Source organism: Mirounga angustirostris, unplaced genomic scaffold, assembly GCF_029215605.1.
Source record: "Mirounga angustirostris isolate CCGP_5_RB_7025 unplaced genomic scaffold, mMirAng1.0.hap1 SCAF_15, whole genome shotgun sequence".
NCBI lineage: Eukaryota > Metazoa > Chordata > Mammalia > Carnivora > Phocidae > Mirounga > Mirounga angustirostris.
Window position 1 is genome coordinate 68,594,670 of NW_026991723.1, and position 9,607 is coordinate 68,604,276.

Below are 9,607 nucleotides of genomic sequence, written 5' to 3' on the forward strand. Positions count from 1 at the left end.
GGAAGCTGAGTGTATTCTGACATCATTAACAAGGAGAGAAATACGAGAAGAGGAATAGGTTTTATGAAGAAAATAATGAGTTGTGTTTTGGTGGAGGTCCATATCAGAGAAAATTCAAATTAATGGGACAGAGGTACAGTATTCTCCTCCCTTGAAGTTGTCCTATTTCCTGTGGAAGAAGACAGACTATGAAGGGCAGTGGAACCAAATAATAAGTCAATTTATTATTACAAGCGTCTGGATTTGGAGCGAGCTAAGGTGTATCCCACTTCACATGTCAAATGCCAACAGCAGCATATATACTGAACCAAGTTTTCTTGTTTACCTGTTCGCCTATCTTCTCACAACAAACCTCACAACTGGGAGATACAGGGGTCATTACTTCCAGTTTGTAGATGAAAAGCCGAGACACAAAGAGTTTAAGGGGCTTGCCTGAAATCACATTTAGTTCTGGTACCTTTTTTTTTTTTACTACGGCCTCTTTTCCCCTGCAGCCCCCTCTTATTCAACAGTGAGCCTGTAAATTTGATCATGAGAAGAGAGGGGGAAAACGCCAGCTGAAGAGGCCCAAGTGGAAGAGTCATCTCTAAAAGGAATTTGGAATATTCCAGAAGCCAGGAGGAAAAGACATGCCTGACTCAGGTTGTGAAATAGAATAAAATTGTTGAACATAAAATCCAGGCCATTAGAAAACATTTCCATAATTTGATGCTAGTTATGTTATGAAATACAGCCCCAATGAAATCAATCTTAGGGCTTTACAATCACTCAGGAAAATCATTTCAGATAGAGAAGGATAGTAAGGGAATTTAAATGTTTCCTGCTTAGAACACTCTGTTGTATTTTCTTAGGCAGAAAAGGGTTTTCTTTTTTTTTTTTTTTTTAAGATTTTATTTATTTATTTGACAGAGAGAGAGACAGCGAGAGCAGGAACACAAGCAGGGGGAGTGGGAGAGGGAGAAGCAGGCTTCCCGCTGAGCAGGGAGCCCGATGTGGGGCTCGATCCCAGGACCTGACCTGAGCTGAAGGCAGACACTTAACGGCTGAGCCACCCAGGCGCCCCAGAAAAGGGTTTTCAACCATTTTTGAAGCATGTTGACATAAATCATACATGTTTCAGCAATTTCAGCAAGTTTGTATATATGAATTATATTTTTATTAACAATTAGTTTAATCCTTTTGATCTAAAATGACTGAGTCATATTTTCTCTGGTAGACCAGTGTAGTGGAAAAAGAACTTCAACATTCAGAGAGGTCAGGATTTTAATTCTGGTTCCCCCACCTACTAGATTGGTGACTGCAACTGGACAAGTTATAGCAGAATATATCTGAGCCTCAATTCCATCACCTAGTAAATTAAAGTCACAGTACCCATCTTACAAAATAGGTGTAAGGATGAAAAGAGAGAAAAATGTATATAAAGCCCCGAGTCCAATGCCTGATATAACAGAAGCTCAATGAATAGTAGCTATGATGATGAAAAACAATGAAGAAAAAAAAGCACTATACATCAGCTTTGGAAAGATGTAGTAATTTTTTTAGTAACTAGGGTAAAATTCTTTCTGCGGGTTTCAAACTTTTAATAAAAAACAATATACCCTTGCAAAATACATGTTTAGTTCAAACACTCGTATTTTGGGTGACCCTGGAAAAGACACCTTGTCTTCTTTGGCTCAGATTTTGCAAAACACCAGGATGAGAACACTTAGCTCTGACCTTTCCAGAAATATGGCGAATATTTGCTTTTCAAAGATCAGTCATGGTTAGAGGTTTCCTATATCAGAAGTTAGTCCAGCTCTTTTCCTCCAGTAAACACATACCAACTCATAATCATGCATACAAAACCAAACCATTTCAGGCAGATAAGAGGTAAGGCTTTTTGTTCTAGGTTTTCAGAAAGGAAATATGGCCATCTTTCTAGGGAACCCTTCAATGTATTTAGAAATATACACTCTTGGGAAATTCTTCCTTAAAAATAAACAAAATGTTCACGTTTTGAATGTATTTCCTCATGTTCTAGCCTTAACAGAGTTGAAGTATGATTGGTTGCTACTCTCTGAACAACACCTCTTTAAATGCTGGAGGATTTATAACAGCTCCCTCTCACTCTTCTCTTCTCCAGGACAAATCATCTTAGTGCCTTTCAGCTCTGCAGAGCATGCTAGAATGCCCTGACTCTATTAAAGTGCTTGGCACCCCATAGACCTTAATAAAATACTCTGGACAAACTGGCTAATGGGTTGACTTTTGCCATAGACCTTATTTCCCAAAGTTCTAAACGTGCTTGTAGCTTTCCTGTCCAAGTTCAAATATAGTCTAACACATCACAAGTGCCGAGAAGCAGGAAGTCCATCACTGAATCTGGCACTAGAGTCCTGGGTGGAAAATACCATTTGTTTCCTTGACAATCTCTCCCTGGTAAACTGGACAATGTGGGGAGCAAAGGGTTAATAATGCTCCTATGGAAGAGCCTCTACACCCTGCCAGTTCTCTGAGGACAGGGAAGGGTGATAGTGCCTGGAAACAGGTGGAATTCCTGGTGCTGTTCAACAGGAAGTTGGGGAAAAGGTCTAAAGGTCTAACGGCCTCATAATTAAGGGCTTCTTCTCCACGAGAAGTTTATAATCAGGAGTTGTCCTGCAGAAAGAAAAGGAAAGGACAACAAGTGGGAAAGTCACTTTTGCATTGAGAATTGGCTAGCACAGAGGATGGAAGGCAGAAGACCTTTCCAACATGTTAAGAGCCAAAAGAGTACCTTTTAGTGTTTGTTTTGATTATATTTGCCTGTAACCCAGCAACTGGGCCCAGATGCCAGGAGCCCAAAGAGAACACTGCTGAGGACTGGTGTACAGAAAGAAAAAGAATTCCTTTTGTTTTCTTTTATGGTTTTTCTCAAGGTGAGTGAAAAGGGCTAGTCAGGACCTTTTGAAACTGTTTAGAACCCTTACTCATTTTCTAACAACAGTCAGGATGATTTATAACACCACATGTTCTCATTGGTGGTTTCCTCTTTTTTATTTTTGAAGACAAGACACAAGTGGGAAATGTGAATCTTGAGCCAGAGTTAAGCTGATCTTTTAAGCAACCAAATGAATTTTCCAGTCACTATCCCCCCATCTTGAGGCTTTCCTCCCTGAATCACTGAGCTCTCCCTCTTACAAGGGCAATCATTCCTATGCTCAGTGTCACTCTAAACTTTTGGATTTCAAGAACTCCATGTTGCTCAATATTCTAATTTGGTTTTGCCTAATAGATTCTCCTTCTGTGTACTGAAAAGAAAAAGTAGCATAGTCAATGTCTGAAATGTATTAGATCTATTATAAAATCACACCAAAATGATCTCAAACAGCATTATATTATTTCAACAGATATACAGAAAAAGGACAACACAAAACCAAGTCATTCTTGATAATTTTTGCAACCAGTTGAGTCTTCTCTCTTCTGGCTAAATCCCTCCTCTGTTACTATTTTCCCTTGTTACTAACTTTATAGAAATAGGGAAGAGAGAGAGAGAGAGTGTGTGTGTGTGTGTGTGTGTGTGTGTATGTGTGTGGGGTGGTGGTAATAATGGTTTTATTCTTATTTAACCATCATCACTCAGACATTCGAAGATAATTATTAATACAATCATTGACCTCTTCTTTTCTAGATGAATCAATACAAGTTTTATGATCCTGCCCTCACCCCCACCATGGGTCTTATTTATATATTAGAAAATAACTTGGAATTAAAATACTTCATTATTTCCTAGTTAATGTAAAGGTCCTATAATTTCCCATAATGTGTTAATTTAAATGGAAAAATTACAAGTAAATTTCATTTGGCTGACATATTTGGAGAATGTGGTTTTCTGATTAATCAATTATTCTCTATATGTTAATGTTCAAAAATTTGGAAATATATCTAACGATAAAACTATGTGCTACAGAATTTAACCGCTAATGATTCAGATGGCATTTTAGAATCCTGTACTGCTTCCATACCCGTTTTCAAGACTCTGTCATGCAACTTGGTAACCTGAAATCAGCCATGATGGGAGTATTTATAATATAGAAAGCAGTCAATTCTACAAGGAGGCTCAGTTGTGGTTTTTTTTTTTTTTAAGATTTTATTTATTTATTTGAGAGAGAGAATGAGAGAGAGAGGCACATGAGAGGGGGGAGGGTCAGAGGGAGAAGCAGACTCCCCGCCGAGCAGGGAGCCCGATGTGGGACTCGATCCAGGGACTCCAGGATCATGACCTGAGCCAAAGGCAGTCGCTTAACCAACTGAGCCACCCAGGCGCCCAAGGAGGCTCAGTTGTTAAACATTCACTAGCACAACACTGGCTTCTGGTCATTATTACAAATATAATAATCATTACTTATAAAATACTACTTCTAAAACCTGTGCCCTCAAATATACCACAGCATAGTAGAATAAACAGAGAAAAAGTGAATAACCAAAGTCTATAATTTTCACTCATGCTTAAAGTCTCAAAAATGCAACCTGATTTTATGTATCTTTACTAATCATTTTCTAAGTTTTTATAACAAAAAAAATTTCCTCATGAACTTAAAAGTGAGCAAAACAGTGATACATGCTGAAATGACAGAATTTTTTAACCTATTTAAAAAGTTAAAGGAGCATATTCTTTACATAGCAATATGTAAAGACTCCTTGAAAATCAATAAGTAAAAGATGTGCACCCAATAAAATTTTGGCAAAGAAATACAAATGGCTACTAATTTTGAAAAAAAAAAAAAAAAAACCCTACATGTTGTAATAGACAAAATCAAAATAATAATAAGATTCTATTTTACTACAAGATCAGTAAACCTTAATTTCTTAATAAAACATCCAGTGTTGGTACAAGTATGGAGAAACAAGCATTCCTACACTGCTAGTGGAATATAAAATACCAGAACTTTCTAGAAAATTTAGCATTGTGTGTCAAAAGCCTTAGAAATATATATATACTCTATAACCCAGAAATTATCTCTCTAGGAATTTATCCTAAGAAACTAACCAAAGTTTGAAAACAATTAAATATTCAACAATATTAGATTGCTAAAGTAAATTAGATTATTAATATTCCATTGAATTGCATCAAGGAGCTCATATAGCATTTCACATTTATGCAATCGAGGTAAAGGATAGGGGGTTAGTCTGATGTCAACAATTTTAAGGAACCAAGTTCAGGGCACATTTGAGACTAGCATAGAACCCATTTATGACTCCAGATTCTTTACATAAAAATTAATATAATTCATTTTAACTAAGAGCCTTCATTATCAAAAACGAAACAACTAAAATGTGTTGCTCTGTTTACCAAGGCAGGAAACCATGCCTTGGTCTTAAAGGTTCTAAATTCTATTCTTCACATTATATACAGTCTTTCCTTCTACAGTGTTTCCAATAAACAGTATGTTTGTCACCCTTTTTTTTTTTTTTAAGATTTTATTTATTTATCTGAGAGAGAGAATGGGAGACAGAGAGCATGAGAGGGGAAGGGTCAGAGGGAGAAGCAGACCCCCCGCTGAGCAGGGAGCCCGATGTGGGACTTGATCCTGGGACTCGAGAATCATGACCTGAGCCGAAGGCAGTTGCTTAACCAACTGAGCCACCCAGGCGCCCTGTTTGTCACCCTTTTAACATGTTTTTATTAAACATATTTAGAGATCTTGCCATGACCCAGACTCTGCTATCATCATCTCTTGCTCATCACGGCAGTAGCCTCCTTAATTTGTTCTGTATTGCCCTTGCCCCTCCACAATGCAGACACTTGCCACTCTTAAATACTCAATCCTTAATGCAACCCAACGAGATCAAGTTTACTTGCTTGGCCCATAAATACCGCTCTGACCTTTTTCATCTTTCTCACTCCAGTCCAGCATCCTTCCTTCAGCTTCTCCAAGGCACGATGCACATTCTCTTTACACAAGCTGCTCGCTGTGCAGTGAATGGGCTTCTCACTGCCCTCCCCACCCACTGTTGCCACCATCTCTCTTGATCCTTTTTTTAAGTCTTTTTTCTTCAGATCTCACTTCACTGGTTATGCTTTCCTCCACGAAAACTTCCTTGACCTCTCCCAACGGCTGTAAGCTCTCTTGGACTCTTTCTTCAGGGCCCCTGTTAGCCCACCTTTGTGAAAATAACAAAAATTTATCACTCTTCCAGATGCCTGCAGGGAACTCAGCAGCCTGGTTGGTGCTCAGGTACCATGAACCCCTTGGCCTGGTGTTTTGGGTGAGGCCCAGCCTAAGAAACTGTCCTCCTTAACATGTCTCATGGCTGCAATGGAACACTTTTCACGTGGAGCCATATTTCTTCCTACTCCAGCCCCTCCTGCTCTGCCCTATTAGAATATAACTCCCAAAGGTCGGTGATACTGTCTGGATTTGCTTACCGTTGTATTCCCACTGTCTAACACATTGCCTGGCACCCAACGAGCACTTAATCAGTATTTACATTTTCAGTGATGGAATCTAATTTTCCTTTCCCTCACCGTCACTGTTCTTTCCTCCACTTACCCTTGCCACTTCCACCTGCTGATAATTCACAAACAAAGATCATCAAAACCTTCCTGGAGGTCTCCACACGCGACTTTTTACAGCAAAATCACACCAGGAATGGAGAGACGTGGAGATCCTCAAAAAAAAAAACCCAGAACCACAGTTTTCACAAAAGATCCAATACATGCATTATCATTATTCAGAGTTCCTTTGTTTTTAACGTGTATTTAGTTTTTGTCATTTCTACATTTTAAGTGTGAAATGAATCATGGGATATTTAGAAAATGATAAGGATCAACAAGATCTCAGTTCGGCTTGGCAAATAATCATAAAATACTTCTGAACTACAAAAAAGGGGGGGGATTTACAAAAGAAATGACTAGGTCAAAATCATACTAAGAAAAGGAAGATCCTAAAAAATGAAGTTTAGTAGTCAGTCACCAGGTGCACTTAGGGTTGAAGGGGGATTTATGAAAGAATAAAATCTAGTCTGCATCCTGGCAGATTTCCTGGCAGATTTTCATGTTCTGGTAAATATAAAAAAACCTGGATTTCAGCTTTAAGCAAAGAATGAAAAGAATAATGACGTGTCTATAAGCTTTAGATAGATATGTTATAATTTTATAAATTTCTCAGATGAGAAATGAAACAGTAATTAGTTAAGATAGATGGAGAAAATATAAGGCAATAAGTACATATCGGTTTATGCACTTTAATAGGCATTCCCCAATGAATGGAGAAATGTGAGAAAGGCAACTTTTGGAGATTAATAAAGATAGTGAAAAGTCTTCCCTCTGATGAACAAGTTATAGCATGTCTTTTTATCCTTTCATAGTCAACTTAAGATCATGTGGCATTTGAGTGAAAGGGAAATGAGAGGTCTTGTAGGCCAGCCTCTCCCAATTTACAGCTGGCTTCTTACATCATTCACCACATAGGTGTTGGGTTTAGACAGCCAAAGGAAGGAGTGTGGGGACTGAGCTTAGATCTCTCCAAGAGATCACACTGGGAAGATGATGAGGGTCCAGCAAAGAAGACAGAGTATATTGCTTGTGATATTGGAGGAGAATCAAGAGAATCAGAGGTCAACTAAATAGTATGTTCAAAGAGAAAGCAGAAGAAGACTGAGTTTGAGAGGGACTGAGATTTGAGTAGAGGTCATAGGTTAGATGTTCTGGTTCTAACTTCCATGTTTTTTCCATAACGCCATCTTCCCTCCACTCCATTGTTACCTTACCTGAGCTACAGATATGATTCCCCCTCTCACTCTGGGGAGTGGCTTACTTATAATCAAGTTCACTGAAATTTCATTAGAAATGGTGAAAGAGGATGTCTTACTTTGTGTTTTTTTGAGACAGGGATAATCAAGTTCACTGAAATTTCAATAGGAATGGTGAAAGCGGACGTCTTACTTTGTGTTTTTTTTGAGACAAGGATTTGAGGGAGACAGATAGAGGGTGTACTAATAAGCATGTTATTGCTATGGGCAACTGGCTCAGTTTCATAGCGACCCTCTGAGGAAGCATGAAGGATATGCTTCAGCATTGTCAGGAGGTCATGCTGGGTAGATATTCACAGACTCACTGGTTGAGAGTTCCCACCTGGGGGAATAAATACTTAGCATGTCCTAAGTTGCCTTGTGCATGTTCTTCAGTGCTAGCAAAAGTCTCCAGGCAGAGAAACAGAGAAGCATGGGTACTTAAGGTGGGAAGCTGTCTGCATGCCAAGGAATTTTCATCACTGCTGCAGGTGAACCCAGAGGTAGGCTGCGTAAATATGGGCATCTGCTATTGAAGACAATGCACATCTGATTGTGGTAGCACTGTTCATGCACTTGGTAGATTGGCTGGACTTTGTTTCTGTTTAAACTATAAGCTGTTTGGGCAGGTGACCAAGTAATATTCTTCTTTCTTTTTAAATTTTTATTTTATTTTATTTTATTTTTTAGAGGGATAGAGGGGGACGTGGGGTCGAGTGAGAATCTTAAGCAGGCTCCATGCCCAGCATGGAGCTGGAGGCAGGGCTCAATCTTACAACCCTGAGACCAAGAGTTGAGTCAGACGCCCAACCGACTGAGCCACCCAGGTGCCCCACGTGGTACTATTCTTAAGCACTTGCTAAACTAGGAGAAAATATATACTAGGTGAGAGATTATTTTTTAACAATATTTATCATGTCTTGAGAGTAATAAAATACGGCTTGATAAATATTAGAAAGAATAACACTCTGCTCCCTTTTTTGTATTCAGAAATTTCTGGAAAATCAGTTTCTGCTGAAACTGAAAACAGAACAAACAGAAAACAAAGAAAAATATTGAAATATAAATATTATAAATAGCATTCTATTCTTTTTATTTTAAAATGTATTATTTAGATCACCTAGTACCAAAAGGATTACATCTGGCTAAAATAAATATTAATATTTTTGTGTGTTTTAATAATGTGCAAGTCTATGTAAATAGCTCATTAAAATGAAATCATTCCTAAGTTCATCTAGTGAACTACTGTTGTTGTCTCAAGAAGCTATACTTCTAACCATGATAACCAATGGATCTTAATTAAATAGATGATAAACCATTTCTTAGTATAGTTTCTTAATTTTCTATAGAGAACTTATTCACACAGATATACCTTTAATTGGTGACACAGACGATCTGAACTAGGTTCTCACTAGAGGGCCCAGCTATTCCAAACAAATAAAAAACATGGTTGCGAGCAATGCCATTAATAGAGGATTGCCTGAAGCACAAGCAATATATCCTACCCTCTGGTTCTCTGGGTTGTCCTGAATGAGGTCAGAGCATGGGAAACATGCCCACACAGACAGCATTGCTTTGGCCCTTCTAGAACTACTCTTATCCAATCAGGATTTGATATTATCCCACTGCCCTACTGAGGGGCTGCAGATAAAGCCACAAATGGAAAGGCTCTCTTAAATGTTTAAAAACAAACATAAACAGACAAAACCTTGCCTTTATCTTCTGAGTGCCTTGTCACTAATACTGTGTTTCACCTGCTCTGGCCTGCCCCAAACACACATGTAGGAAGGAGTCTATGTCATGCATTACTCTATGTTAATTTACCTCTGCTGTGATTACCTGTCTACTCCTTTTT